The sequence below is a fragment of the Quercus robur genome, chromosome 9 (assembly GCF_932294415.1).
Source record: "Quercus robur chromosome 9, dhQueRobu3.1, whole genome shotgun sequence".
Lineage (NCBI taxonomy): Eukaryota > Viridiplantae > Streptophyta > Magnoliopsida > Fagales > Fagaceae > Quercus > Quercus robur.
Genome location: NC_065542.1, coordinates 40,859,521 through 40,876,113, shown reverse-complemented (window position 1 = coordinate 40,876,113; position 16,593 = coordinate 40,859,521).

The window sequence follows — 16,593 nt, the reverse complement described above, 5'->3', positions numbered from 1 at the left end:
AGTCGTAGTTTTTCTCAGAATGGCAACTTCAGAGTAGTCAATAATTTCAAATCATTCTGGATGGAGACCTTAGCTAGTATTGTTGAATAAAATTTGCAATGGCACATATACAAATTTCTTCAAGTACTATGTCTAAATTATTCGAACCCTACCCACGAGTGCCTATACATCTTGGTAGAGAATCTAGTAGATTGGGTTAAAATTGAGGCAAATGGAGTATAGCTCATGCTTTAGCCAAGTCAATTAATTTTGTTGATAGTTATGTCGGTTGTAATAACTCTTTCCTCTGGGATTCTGTTTGGGGTGTTTGGAGAGGAAAGACTATTTCTAAATTAGTTTAATGAAAGTTTGGATATATAGGTGCGGAAGTGAATAAGCTTAAAGTAAATAGGCTTAAAATAAACACTTACAGGAAGTAATAGTAAATACAAAGTTTTCTTGAGCAGGAATTGGGAAAATGTTACAAGCTTAGGACCTTTAAAGAGGTAGCCTAGAAACTAAGGGGAAATTTAAAGCTAGTAAAAATTAAGTTATGCTTACAACTTGAAGGGACAACCCTTATATAAGCAAAAGAAAGCAATATTTAAATAGTGAATAGTGAACAATAAAATTGTCTTTTTTTACTGTTCACAGCAAATTTTCAATAGATTGACTTAAGCAATGATGTCAACAAATTTGTTGGTTTGTACCGTTAGCAGTGTGAATCATCCCTCGTGGAGAGTAGCAAGAATTAAAGCAGTAAAAACCAGCTTCAACATGTCATTTATCAGGAGTAGTGAGGATCAATTCTTGTAAGGAATAATAGGAATCAAAATAACAAAAACAAGCTTTAACACACACACACACACATATATAGGTAGAGAATCTGGTGCAAATTTGCATGGGCTTTTGAGGGCTATTCATATTGATGACGACGAAAATTATCACCAATAGGTCACACCGTACTCGCGACTCGAAACGAACCTGCACAACAGAAGCAATCGAAAGAAAACCTTTAGAGAGCACCAGTGTGGTGCCGGCCAAACACTCTCCGAAGGTCAAGTTAGAATTCTTCTCCCCACTTTAAAGCGTTAGAGAGGGTCAATTAAAACGTACCTCGATTTGCGAGGGTGTTAGGTCTTTTATAGTGGTAGAGAGTTGGCTTTTCTTCTTGGTTTCCAAATCTTTTCCATGTGGGACTCTAATACAAATTCTTCTGAGCGTGGTGAGCAAGGATTTCCATTTTTGGATCTTAGGGCTTTTCTAGACGATAGGGACTTCGGATCATGGGCCCTTACTATGTCTGTCAGCGATGGGCCTTGAAAGCGCATGGGGTCATCTTTACACAGGCCCAGTAGTTCCGATCCGTCAGGCCCATTAAGGTAGGCCCATCAGGCTCTATATTTTATCATCTTCAGTTGCCCCCTTCACCCCAATGGTCCGTCAGCTTTTAGGTCAAAGGATCAATGGGGTGACGATCCTAACGTATGGGTATGACGGGTATTTTATGACGGAATGTGATCCGTGAGACAAAAAGAAGGTTTTAAGTTTATAGTCAGAACTGGTTGACGGATTTATGCAAGATAGGATGACGGTTCCAGATGGATCAACCCGTCAGAGGAAGATTCATAAAGTTGACGGTTACACGATGGGTACAAATCTGTTAATGCGTACTGACAGGTTGTCAACATTTATTGAGCATGCCACGTGTCAATCTCTGAATGGCCGTTGTATAGGATCGAAGCGTCGCTTCGTCTTCCGTGCATCTCCTATATATATAAGGCGCCTCACTCTCTCATTTTTACAATTTTCAATCAGAAATCGTTTGTCAGAGCGAAGCCGTCAACCTTGTCAGAGCAATCCGTCGAGGACGAGTATCTACCGATTACACCAACCGTCACCCATCCTCTGCTAAGTGTGGTAAGTACTTACTTTAATACCATAATCAAGTTATATTTTCGTCCTTGCATTATTGTTAGGCTTACTATACCCGTCAATACTTTCAAACCCGTCAGTCTTAGGTTTCATCGTCAATTGTAGGAAATGTCTAGTGCGTCAAGTAACCAGTCGGTGGTTCGTGTCGGGACGGAATACGAGGATGTATACCCGTCCGGTCATAAAAACCAAGAGAGCCCCAGCGAAGATAGGAGTCCGTCTGCCTCCTCTTCATCCTCAACAAATGAGGATATGGAGATAGTTGAAATAGAGGGTTCTGATGACGACGGGAATCAAGCACTGGAGTCCGTTGTAGGTGCTGATGGACTAAGGCAGTTCATCATGTTGCTAGAGTGGACAGTGCATAGGTTCACATCCGTCATCAGGGAGAAACATTTCAGCACTTTTAGAACCAACTTCCAAATCCCGGACTACGTTTCCATCCGTCTACCATATGTGTCAGAGAAGTGTTACTATGAAGGGGTAGACGGTGTCGGAGTATACGAGCAGGCGTTGAAGGCTGGACTTCGATTCCCGCTCTCTACACTTCATAGTGAACTTTTGCACTATCTGGGGTTGTCCGTCACCCAGATATCTCCTAACGCCTGGAGGGTCTTCATAGTCATGGAGATTCTTTATGGTGCAATGTCGAATGGAGAAAGGAGACTGACGGTCCGTGAATTTCTTCACTGTTACCGTCCAGACGAGATTTCTGGATCAAAGGGGATGTATAGTTTTGCTAGTTGGAGCCCCTTGTTGAAGGTGATCTTTGAGACCCCAGACTCAAATAGAGACTGGAAGAGTCGCTACTTCTTCTTGGAGGGTGACAGATGGATGAGCCGTCCAGGGGAGACGGAGTACATGCCCGTCGACACAACCTGGGCAGTGATAAATCAATCGTGTATGCACCCGTCTTAATTTTGTAATGCTTTTCATATCCGTCCATTTTTATGTGTATATCTTGATCGCCTTTCTCTGCAGGTAGACGGCGCCCGCAAGTTAGCCTTGAGGAATTTAGTTTCCTTGAAAAGATTTGCAGAAAAACTAAGCCGGAGGAAAGGACTTGGGCTAAGTTGGTGAACCCGAAGACCATACATTGGTACTGCAACGGTCCTAAGCCCACCCAAGAGGCTATTAGATACGACGAGCGAGTTCATAGACGTAAGCCCGTCGACTTTACTTTGCCATTTAATTGACTTTACTTAGTTTTAATTTCATCCGTCATTATTTGCAGAGATGGAAGACGCAAAAAGGAGAGCTTTAATTAAGTCTCAAGCCGTCAAGAAGAAGGAATCCGGCGAGGTGGTACCTAGGGTGTCGGCTTCAGCCCCGAAGAGGAAACCGACATCAAAATCTGACCGTCCGTTTAAGCAACCAAAGGTCTCTCTTGAACCTGTGGTTGGTTTGATGGCTGAGGGTACCAAGACCGTCACCCCAGCTAAGCATAGGACGGGAAAAGGATTCATGACGGCCCCAAACTCTAAGCAAGAGAGACCTCCTTCCCTCCTCCGTGACGACTCCAAGTATGCGTTGGAGAAGCTGTCGTCTATTATCACGGCGGAAGACTATGAGGATCTTGGAAACCACTCGACGGAGGCCATGGGGGAGACGGGTCTCTTTGCCGTTGCTCAGGTGGGTTATGTCCGTCAAATATGTTTATTTCTCTTTTTTGTTGTTTAGTACATTATGTGACGGGCTCTTTTCTTGTTTGCAGTCCTTGGTCATGATGAAGGGATTACTGGACCGGTGTCTCAATCGTGAGAGTACTTTGGACCGGGTGCGTGCAAAAGCGGAGCAGACGGAGGAAGAGCTTGGTCAACTCCATAGATGGAGGTCCAATATGGAGAAGAAGCTGGAGCTTTCTGAGAAGGTAAGGAAAGAGCTGGAGGAGAAGACGGTCGAGGCGTTGACGGTCATAGAGAAGAAGGAGGTAGAGATTACAGAACTGAAGGAAGAGATCCGTCATGTGAAAGAGGTAGCCGTCAAGGAGTACCGCGACTCAGAGTCCTTGTTGAGCGAGCTGGCGGACTCTTTCCTTCAAGGCTTCGACGACTCTCTCCGTCAGGTCAAGAAGGCCTACCCCGAGCTGGATTTGTCAATGGTCAAACTTGACAACCAAGGCCAGACTTCTGCCCTCCCCGTCGCCTCCGAAAACACGGAGGACCTTTTTGGGGAAGACGCTGTTCAGGGCGACGGAGAATCCGTCCCGTCGAAGGATGTTAAAGTTGCTGAGCCAAAGAAAGTGGATTAATCTCTATGTAATTCATTTTGAGAACAATCCGTCCTTTTTTTTTTTTTTTTTTTTTTTTTTTGGTTTATTAGTTTACTTTTCAGAACAATCTGTCCTCTTTAATTGTATTAAACACTTGCCTTCTGGGCTTTTGGCTTATTAATGTTTATATGCTTTCTATTATTGTTTGGAACTTGTTTAAAAGTCCGTCCTCCTCCTTGAGGAAGGATCTTCAAGAGAATATTTGTTTATCCGTTATACTCCGTCCACATTGCAGACTTATTATTTTGTGTTGATTGATCCGTCCATTTGGACGATCCGTTGTCCGGCCTTGTAGACGGTCCGCCAACTTTTCAGCATGCCGTTATCTGTCCATTCTTGGACTTGTAATTTTGTTTGCCGTTTTTGGTGATTCGTCCATTTTTGGGACAGATTTTCCATCAACTTAGGGATCCGTCGATTTTGGGGGACGTTTTTATTAACCAAGTGATCCGTCCACAACGTGGACTTGTAATTCCGTTCACCCTTTTGGTGATCCGTCCACTGTGGACTTCATTTGTATCCGTCCATCTTGTGGACTTAAGTTATCATCCCTGTAGGTTGTTAACATCCCTGTAAGATGATCCGTCCACCTTGTGGACTTTACTTTGTGTCCGTCCATTTTATGGACTTACAATGATCGTCCTTGTAGGGTGATCCGTCCATCTTGTGGACTGCATTTTGTGTCCGTCCATCTTGTGGACTTTTAAGTTATCATCCCTGTAGGATGTTATCATCCCTGTAGGATGATCCGTCCATCTTGTGGACTGCATTTTGTGTCCGTCCATTTTGTGGACTGACAGTGATCGTCCTTGTAGGATGATCCGTCCATCTTGTGGACTTTTTAAGTTATCATCCCTGTAGGAGGATCCGTCCATCTGGTGGACTTTATTTAGTCTCCGTTAATTTTGTAGACAATTGTAATGACATCCAAGTATAAGATCAAAATCGTATCTGATTATAGAAATGCGTAAAGGAAAAAGTGCCTGCCCCCTTTGGGCTTAAAAAAGGCACGACAAGATTGTAGCCAAAAAGACAGTTAAAAGAAAAACTTATAAAAAGCTTAAAAAAAAAACTGGTTGCCGTTCGCCGTGTCACTATTACTGGTAGTATTTCCTCAAATGCTCGGCATTCCATGGATGCGGTAGCTTCTCTCCATCTGTTGTCTCCAGGTGGTATGTTCCTTTCCTTTTCCATGACGTAACTCTATAAAGTCCTTCCCAGTTGGGGCCGAGTTTTCCCTGTGTAGGGTCTCTAGTTGCACCCATGACCCTCCTGAGTACGAGGTCTCCTACTTGGAAGTTTCTGTGTCGGACCCAGGAGTTGTAATGTCTGGTCATGCGATCCTGGTATCTAGCGATCCTTTGCTCCGCCGCCGACCTAACCTCATCTATCAGGTCCAGCTGTAGCCTCATGGATTCGTCATTCCTGCATTCGTCATGGTTGTGAACCCTGTAACTTGTGAGCCCAACTTCTGCTGGGATGACCGCCTCGCTCCCATATGTCAGTCGAAATGGCGTCTCTCCTGTCGGAGTCCTCGCCGTTGTCCTGTATGCCCACAGTATGCTCGGCAATTCTTCGGGCCATATGCCCTTTGCCCCCTCGAGCCGAGTCTTGATAATCTTTAACAGGGATCGGTTCGTGACTTCGACCTGGCCATTAGCCTGAGAATGGGCGGGTGATGAGTAGTGGTTTTTTATTCCTAGCTGTGTGCAAAAATCCCGAAAGTGGCCGTTGTCAAACTGCCTCCCGTTATCTGAGACAAGAACTCTAGGAATACCAAACCTGCATACGATGCACCGCCAGACAAAACTTCTAATGTTCTTTTCTGTAATGGTGGCCAAGGCTTCCGCTTCTACCCATTTTGTGAAGTAGTCAATACCCACTACCAAGAACTTTAGCTTTCTTGATGCCTCCTTTTCTTCTGGCAGTAACCCGTCCTTTAAGTATGAAGTTATCTTTGTAGTCCAGTTTCTTTCGGAGCGTATCTCCTGCATGTTGTCTGGGTTTATTAGTGGAAAAAGTTGAACAAAAGAAAGTACATTACCCGGTGTCACCATATGTTCTGCTGAAGCGACTTTGGATAGCCGATCGGCGAGCTCATTTTCTCCCCTGGGGATTTGGACGACCATTGTTTTTAGTCCGTCGACTCTCGCCCTTACTTGATCAAGATATCTCTTCAACCTTTCCCCCTTGCATTCATAATCTCCGTTTACTTGGTTGGTCACGACTTGAGAGTCGCAGTAAACGACCACATTTTCAGCTCCGGCGGCTTTGGCTAAGTCGAGTCCTGCCGCCACGGCTTCGTATTCCGCTTCATTGTTGGTGGTGGGGAAGTCGAGACGGACCATACATTCAATCTTGTCTCCTTCAGGTGACAGCAATACTATGCCGGCCCCTCCGGCTCGCCGATTGGACGATCCGTCGGTATATATGCTCCACTGGGGGAATTCTTCTACCCCCTTATCCTCGTCACGCGTAAACTCCGCTATGAAGTCGGCTACAGCTTGTCCTTTGATGGCCACACGTGGACGGTACTTGATATCAAACTCACTCAATTCTATTGCCCACTGCGTTAGTCGACCCGCGGCTTCAGGGTTACTCAGTGCCCTTCGCAAGGGCTTGTCGGTCATTACGTTCACGGTATGGGCTTGAAAGTAGGGCTTGAGCTTGCGAGCCGCCGTGACCAATGCAAAAGCGAGTTTCTCCATAGGCTGGTATCTTTCCTCGGCACCGCGGAACGCCCGGCTGGCGTAGTACACAGGCTTCTGTGCATTATCCTCTTCTCTAATTAAGGCCGCGCTTACTGCCACAGAGGAGACAGCCAAGTAGAGGAAAAGTTCTTCACCAGGTTGCGAGGGACTCAATAGGGGCGGTAAGGACAGGTATGCTTTTAATTCCTCGAATGCTCGCTGACACTCGTCCGTCCACTCGAAAGACTTCTTTAACGTGCGAAAGAAGGGCAAACATTTGTCCGTGGCTCTCGACACGAATCTGTTTAATGCCGCTATCTTGCCGTTAAGGCTTTGTATCTCCTTCACATTTCGCGGTGGGGCCATCTCTACTATGGCTTGGATTTTGTCCGGGTTAGCCTCAATCCCCCTCTGGGATACCATGAATCCTAGGAATTTGCCTGCCGTTACGCCGAATGCGCACTTTCCCGGATTGAGCTTCATGTTGTAGGATCGAAGCGTACCGAATGTTTCCTTAAGATCTTCCAGGTGGTCTTCCTCCTTCCGACTTTTCACCAACATGTCATCGACATAGACTTGTACATTCCTCCCGATTTGTTGTGCGAACATCTTATTCATTAGCCTTTGGTATGTTGCTCCCGCATTCTTCAGGCCGAATGGCATTACTTTGTAACAGAAGAGTCCTTGACTGGTTACGAACGAAGTCTTTTCCTGATCGGCCTCGTGCATGCGGATCTGGTTGTAACCCGAGAAAGCGTCCATGAAGCTTAGTAATTGGTGTTGAGCCATCGAGTCTACCAGGACGTCGACCCTTGGAAGGGGATAGCTATCTTTGGGGCATGCTTTGTTAAGATCGTTGAAATCCACGCACATCCGCCACTTACCGCTCGTCTTTTTCACCATTACCACATTCGCCAGCCAATCGGGATAGTAGACTTCCCTGATAAAGCTTGCCTCTTGGAATTTGCGGACCTCTTCCGCTATCGCCTGGTCTCGTTCCAGCGCGAACGCTCTCTTCTTTTGTCGGACGGGTGGAAATGAAGGCAATACATTCAATTTATGTACCATGACCGAGGGATCGATTCCTGGCATATCGTCATGACTCCAGGCGAACACATCCTTATTGCTCCTCAAGAAAGCTACGAGCTCTTGACGGATTGCGGGTTTGGCAAGCGTTCCGATCTTGGTTGTTCTGTCCAGGTTGGAACTGTCGAGAGTTATCTCCTCTAGCTTCTCTGTGGGTTCTGCCGTCGTTCGGTGCTCTTCTATATTCAAGGCCTGGATTTGGTCTTCCATCTCCATCATAGCTACATAGCATTCTCGTGCGGCAACTTGACTTTCGCGTAGCTCTCCTACGCCATACTCCGTTGGGAACTTGATCATTAGGTGGTAAGTTGATGTTGCCGCCTTCCACGAGTTGAGCGTGGGTCGTCCAATAATAGCATTGTAGGCGGACGAGCAATCGACCACCAAGAATGTTACGTCCTTGGTGATTTGTTGGGGGTAATCTCCTACCGTCACCGATAACGTGACCGCGCCCAAAGGGAATACCCTACTCCCTCCGAAACCAACGAGCGGGGCGTTTGTCAGTATTAGCTGCTCCCTGTCAATCCTCATTTGCTGGAATACCGGATAGTACAAGATATCGGCCGAGCTGCCGTTGTCGACCAACACTCGGTGCATATTGTAGTCGCCTGCCCGCATGTTGACGACGAGGGCATCGTCGTGTGGATGGTGTAGGCGCCGTGCATCCTCTTCCGAGAACCCGATAATGGGGCTTTCCCTTCTTGCCATCTTTGGCACTGTACCCGCCAACTGGACATTCTGTACCATCCGAAGGTATGTTTTGCGAGCCTTTTTTGACGATCCGGCCGCAGCTGTTCCTCCGATTATCATCCTTATGTCCCCTAATGGGGGCCTTGGTCGCTCGTTTTCTCTACGGGGGTGTTGTTCTTGTGGGGGTTGATCCATTCTCTCCTTACTGACGAACTTCTTCAGCTTCCCTTGTCGGATAAGGGCTTCGATTTGTTGCTTCAAGTCGTAGCAATCGGCCGTGTCGTGACCATGGTCACGGTGGAAGCGGCAATATTTGTCTCTGGACCTTTTGTTGGGATCACTCTTCAGCTTTCCCGGAAACGTTAGGGATCCTTCGTCCTTAATCTGCATTAGGACTTGGTCTATCGGTGCGGTCAACGGGGTGAAACTTGTGAACCTTCCGCCCATGGGTTTTGGACGTCTCTCCTCCCTCCGGTCTCCCATCCTTCCTTTCTTCCGCCCCTGGTCCTGTCGGGGATCCTCTTGTCTGTCTCTTTTCTTGGGTCTATCTTCTCGGGCTAATAGTGCGTCTTCAGCGTTCATATACTTGGTGGCCCTGTAAAGCACCTCCGACATGGTCTTTGGGTCGTTTTTGTATAGGGAGAACAAAAACTTACCCCCCTTCAGCCCGTTCGTGAACGCTGCCACCAATATCTTGTCGTCGGCTTTGTCGATCGAGAGCGCTTCTTTATTGAAGCGTGATATGTAGGCCCGTAACGTCTCCTCCTCTCGCTGCTTGATATTCATTAAACAAGCCGTGGATTTCTTATACCGATGTCCTCCGATGAAGTGCGTAGTAAATTGAGCGCTTAGCTCCTTGAAGGTGCTGATGGAGTTTGGTGCTAGCCGGCTGAACCAAATCCTTGCTGCGCCCTTTAGGGTCGTAGGAAATGCCCTGCACATAATCGCGTCTGCCACTCCCTGAAGGTGCATCAGGGTCTTGAAGGTCTCTAGGTGATCTAGAGGGTCCTTGATTCCGTCATAACTATCCATACTTGGCATGCGGAACTTACTCGGCAGGGGGAAGGAATTGACGGTTGTCGTAAATGGCGAGTCAGTCCGGTTGACAAGGTCGTCAAGATCACTGGACACTCGCCCCTTGAGAGCATTCATCAGTACTTCCATCTGTTCCTTCATCGCCTGCATCTCCGCGATGATGGGTTGTGGAGCCGTATCCATCACTGAAGGGACGCTAGTGTCCCGTCGCACTGGTCTGCTCGGGGCGTTACTCTCCTGTGGTCCGTCATGATTTCTCCTTTCAGCGCTGGTCCCTTCTTGATCCGCTCCTTGGTTATTGACCGCCGCACTCTTTTGGTTCAGCTGCTCTTCTAGGTCGTGGTTTTGTTTGGTGAGGCGCTCCACGGCTGCGGCGAGCGTCCTGACCTATCTCTCAAGGGCAGTCGTAGGGACTTCCTCTTCTTGAACGTCGTTAGTGGTTGCCATTGAGCGTGTGAGTACCATGTAACTCTTTTGTCTAGGAAGCGATAGTGTGCTACGTTTCCCACAGACGGCGCCAACTGATGACGACGAAAATTATCACCAATAGGTCACACCGTACTCGCGACTCGAAGCGAACCTGCACAACAGAAGCAATCGAAAGAAAACCTTTAGAGAGCACCGGTGTGGTGCCGGCCAAACACTCTCCGAAGGTCAAGTTAGAATTCTTCTCCCCACTTTAAAGCGTTAGAGAGGGTCAATTAAAACGTACCTCGATTTGCGAGGGTGTTAGGTCTTTTATAGTGGTAGAGAGTTGGCTTTTCTTCTTGGTTTCCAAATCTTTTCCATGTGGGACTCTAATACAAATTCTTCTGAGCGTGGTGAGCAAGGATTTCCATTTTTGGATCTTAGGGCTTTTCTAGACGATAGGGACTTCGGATCATGGGCCCTTACTATGTCTGTCAGCGATGGGCCTTGAAAGTGCATGGGGTCATCTTTACACAGGCCTAGCAGTTCCGATCTGTCAGGCCCATTAAGGTAGGCCCATCAGGCTCTATATTTTATCATCTTCACATATTGTGTTAGCAAGGGTTATTGCTAGTGGTATTTACTTTGACCAACAGAAAACTGAATGCCTTGACCATTTGATGCATGGCACTCAGTTAATTCTTAGTGTTCTTTGTACTAAAACTTATCTAATGTGTAGTCACTCCTACACTTAATTCATCACTATTTCACTGCTATTGTTAATTTATATTTCCCTAGTATGGAGCCCAAACTCCATGAAAGTGTCCATGTCACTCATTGTTCTTGATCAGCATACTCGTAGTTGAGTGGATGACGTGAATAACGTTCTCTAAAATAACTTTAAATGACAATTTCTCAAGTTATATTATGAAAAATATATAGTGAAAGAAAATTTTTTTGTTGGTACAAGTTAATAATGGATCTTTCCCACCATTACCTACCTTAAAAAAGCATGTTTAGTCATGGATTGGCTCTATTGTTTGCTACAACTAGGGCTGTCCAGTCCTAGGGTTCTATAGCATCCAAGGTAAAGTAGAAATGGGAGCAATCAACACCTGGGACCCTTTTTTTATTCCTAGTTGTGGAATAGGGTATTAGGGATGCGACCTTTTGTTTAAATAGCAGTCGTAGCTTTAATAGACCATAAATTGAAAAGAATGAAAGGCCAATTTCTATGATAGTTTAGACAAGGATAAAGAATAGATTGTACAATGAGGATAACCCTTCGTCTTTCTAATCTCTCCCATGTCATGAATTGATTTAGAACTTATTTGCAACAAGTAATCACAAGTTGTGGCATGAGTTAAATAGGTTTACAATGACATATTTCAAGACTAAGACCTCTCTCTAACTCCGTAAAAGTGAGAGCTTTATGCACAATGTACTACTTTTTTATTTTATTTTATTTTATTTTTTATCTCACTTCTAGCCAAAAAATTAGTTGCTGCATAGGCTGTTTGGTAGTGTAATTAGAACAATAGTTTTCAGTGTTTAAACAACATTACATGTATTTCCACACACTTTTTCACCCATATTTATTTCCAAAAAATATAAATAACGTTACTAGAACAACGTTACCAAACACCCCCTAGTTTTTCTAGTACTTAGTTGTAGAGAAAACTTATTTGAGTAAAGTGACCGACAGTCTGAAATAAATAGTTGTTGCATGCAGCTGCAGGGTAAACATAGGTTTTTTTTTTTTTTTTTTTTTTTGAAGACATATAGCCTTGTTGGGCTGGCCATGATCTTAGGGAAAGAAAGCATCTATACAGGCCCAAGCAGGGTTCATCCAAATATTGTTATTAGAAACGGTGGCTTAGCCCAAACAAAAGAAGAATGGTAGAAGCATGAATGGCAGCTCGGCCTTGTTGCTGTTCATCTACTCAAGCTTTTCCCCCTTATTTCTTATTATCATGGGGAAAAAAAAAAAGGTGGGTGTGTTTGGAATGTACAAGTAACTTGACGGTGGTTATTATTATTTTAGTGAAATATTATTATTAAAAATAAAAAAGAACTTGACCAGACTTACAAATTACTATCCTAATATAGTAACATGAATATATCATGTCTACAGTACTTTCGTGGCAATATTTGACTTATAATGGCGGTGATTGTTACAAAAATTATATTGTAAACATAATTGGAAAATTTATAACTGGGAACATGCATGCATGATGAAACCAAAATGGTACTGGCTTTTTATATGACATTTTAAATTGAAGATAAAGATAATATTTTGTACGCAACACAAACCAGTTTGTGATTGATCCTAACGCATTGGCCACCAGCTCATAATTTTTTTTTTTTTTATGGGACACCAGCTCATAATTGAACTGAGAAAGAAATGTATATTTTTTTCGTGATAAGAAAGTAATGTACTTTATTTTTCTTTTGGTTAGCAAAGACCATTGTACTTCAGATCAGAAGTGAAGTTGCTAAGAAATGATAGAAAATTCATAAAATGTGTGTGAGAGAGAGAGAAATGGGGTTTTGGTGGGGCTAACATGTTCAAGAGAATTAAGACCAACTGGAATATGAAGTAACCCCGTTTGAATTTCAAGCTAAACAAATGTCTTGGTTTAGTTTTAGACTCATATGCACACGTTGAGACAAGGTAATTGGACTCCCTAAACTAATTCTGAAAGGAAACTTCTCTCTGAATTGAAATTAAATAATGTTTAATTGGTTTTTATTTCTAGACTCCTTGACCATATTTCCACATCATTACTACAAGTTAATCCATTGGTCAATAATTCTATCACATGATGAGGTTAAATTGTGCATTTTTTTCCCAAGGTTGTCTGGACCTGTGAATTATATTTTCTTAGGCATAAAGTTCAAAGTTCAAACCCAGTTCCTAAGTCATGAAGAACCCCCTTCACCATCACAAACAAAAACAAACCCATCCCTCTCACAAATCTTCTATTACAGCTCTTGATTTGACAACCCCCATTGTCCTTATTGTTCTTACTAAAAGATTTTCTCAGTCCCTATATTATGGTTTAGACTTTGAACGAGTGCACCCCATTCAAACTACACGAAATTTTAATATATAAGTTTAATGAATTTATTTCCACTAAACTAAATATGTGAAACATTTATTTATACTTGTGAAAATTATTTTAAGGTATTTCTTGTTGGGATCAAAATCGGTGGTTGAACGTCTAGAATAGATTGTATTAGTTGCACCAGGATAGTATACAATATTATCAATGTAGCTTTCATAAAGACCTCGAAGTATGGTTCAAATTCTGAGAATTGTTAACTTGTGTTTTAATTTTGTTGTTGTATTATTCCAGTTTATAGAAAGAATCAACACAAAGTTAGTTGGAAAGAATAAATAGAAGTAATAGAAACAATGTGGCTCGGTCTAAAGGTTTAAATCAAAATAATACAACAATAACAAAGTCTTAATTCCAAATTTTTTGAGGTCAGTTATAAATCTTCAACAAGATTAATTAGGGTTTGCCACATATTCTAGGGACACCCAACTAGCATTTGTATTAGATTCATTTATAATAGAGTGATTAAATTTTATGCTAGCCATTAACTTACCACAATCCTTTTTCCTTTTCCCAAATTTGGGATCAACCGTGAACAACAATATGTAGATCATTGTTTTAAGTCAAAACAATGATATATTTATGGTAAGCAACAAAACTATGTTGAGAATGAGAGGGCATGATCCCCTAACCTTTGATTTTTCTTTGTAATAGTACATATTTAAAATTACAAAAGTTACATTTAACTCCCTCCCAAGAATTAAGATGATTCAAAGAGATCCCAAAAAATGAAAATGTCGAACTGATCCACACCTACAATCTCCTTAGTCACTCCCAAAGAAGGGGAAAAAAATACTTTTTAGTTAATAAATATATATAATAAAAAAAATTACTTTTTAGTTAATAAATATATAAATTTAAGTGATGCTATAACTGAAGGCGTCAATCACCATAAAAAGTGTTTCCATCTTATCTGTAAACAATCACTACCTCGAGATCCCCAATACTGCCCACAATGCCAATTAGAGTAAGAGTTCTCACTCATGTTTCTCCACTCCCTCGAGAATTATTTTTGAAAAAAAGAAAATTTTGGATCAATATTATTAATGATTATATTTTATTGAGTAAAAAAAGTTTAAACTTTTAGATTGGAAGATATATATTTTACTTTTTCATAATAAATTAAAAGTGCTATTTTTGTGTCAAATTATTTGATTTTACATTTTTTTTTTTTAAGTTATATATTTCTCTCGCCATCATAATCATCAACTCATCATCATCATCATTATTATTATTATTATTATTGGGTTTGAAATTAGGCATGGTGGTTAGGATATGAAAACATAATTTTGCTTCTAAGAATTTAGGATATTTTTTGGCTCTAAAATCGAGGGAGCTCGTTAAAAATTTAATATAAAAATAATTATAAATGATTTTCAAGATTTAAAAGGATTTCAATTTACATCTTAATATACGATTAATTTAAGATATATATGATAAATGTTACTTCTATTTTTTCAATTATTAATTTAGTATCAAATCTTTCATTTTTAAACAGTGATTTTTTTATTCATACCTTATCCCCTCCCAAAATATATATATATATGCTTTTTGTCACTGTTTATAATATCATAATATATTCCCAATATATTCTAACATGTGTTATCTTCTTTGAATGTTAGCAGGAAAATTGTAGTATTCAAAGTTACATGAGTGTTATCTTATAAGTTGTTTGAATATTACCAGGAAGTCTGGGAGTAAACAATGGAGGTTTTAGATTTCCTCTAGATTATTGAAGAAGCAAAAAAAGAAAAGAGAAGAAAAGAAAAGAAAACCCCAGATATCTGGCAATCATCCATACACGTGCAATGGCCCCATCTGCAACCATGGTGTCGGCTTGACTGGTCTTAGTGGAACATTTGTCACCATCATTTTCCAGCACCATCTTTGTCCATACAACCAAACTTGTCCTTCTTTTTTTATTTTTAACAAAGCATGCTTCATCTTATCAAAAAAACAAATCATGCTTCATTTCTAATTCTAGATTCTTTCATTTTAATTTTTTTTATATCTGTATTGGTTTGGATTTCATGACCATTAGTTTATGAGTTTATCCACAATATTCCAATGCCAAACTGATAAGAGCGTATCATTCAAAATTATTTATTTATAGGATTTTAACTCATTTTTCTTTTCCAATTATAAAGTTTATTTAGTTCAAAATGGTAAAACTATCTGATTGTATAGTGTTTATTTATTGAGAGAATATTAGATACTACAATTTACAAGTTACAACACCTGTCATACATATATAGACACCATCTAATCATTTAAATAATACAACGATGGTGTAAAGCACAAGATCCATTATTTTAAAGTTTAAAAATGCTGTTTTTGTTTTTCCAGTCCTACGAACTTAATTATATTCAAATATCAAAATGTTGGCATGTAATTATTTATTTACAAGATTAATTATTATTTTTTTAAAATAATAATAATAATAATATGCACACGATTATTGACCGAAGTCTTTGTATTGTAGGATTCTTTAATCTTTAGTTCACTTCTCAGTTCTTACTGACATTTTCGGCTTTGTCTGTTGGTCTATAAAATTATATGAACATTTTTATTTTATTTTATTTTATAAAATCATATAAACACAAACTTGGAATAAGAGTAATAGAGTATGACTCTTATTTTATCGTTTTGCCAACACATCCGAATTTCGAGCTGGTGGGGACGTTGACGTGGGCCACGCAGCCTCTTTGGGACCCACAAATGCAAAAAATAAAATAAAAAAATAGTGCCACACGAGTGGTGAGTCATCGTCAAAATCGAAAAGACACAAGGGTCTTTGGCTAAGATTAGGTATATTCCTATTCCGCACGTGTGCCTAGATCCCAAGGAATAAAACGACTGTGTCTTATTATTATTATAATTGCTTTAGCTCTACCTGTTGATTTAATTTTTTGGTGTTTTGTTGATGCAAGTAATGGTCAAAGAATCATATATACTAGCATATGTATACGATAGTTTGAGTTGATTTTTCAATTAGATTAAATTTAGTAACCTAATTAAGTTTATCATCATTGGGAAAATGAGTTTCAGATTTGAGTTTGGATTCGAATAAATTGATTAATGAAGAAACTTGAAAGAAACCCTTTACCAACCTAATTTCTACTGTTTAATTGGCAATATTAATTACATTTTTTGTTTTTTTTGTTGAGTTTGATCTACTACTACATGTTATGCATGCCATGCTATTCATTTTTGTGCTGACTGCTGACTGCTGACTGCTGACTAGCATGCATATTAGGGATTCCATTAAAGCCATAGCTATTTGTAGGATTGGTTGAAGCAAAATGATCTAATTAAGAATTATAAATCATGATTTTTGACTACTTAATTTTTAATTACAGTCAAACAAATATTTCAA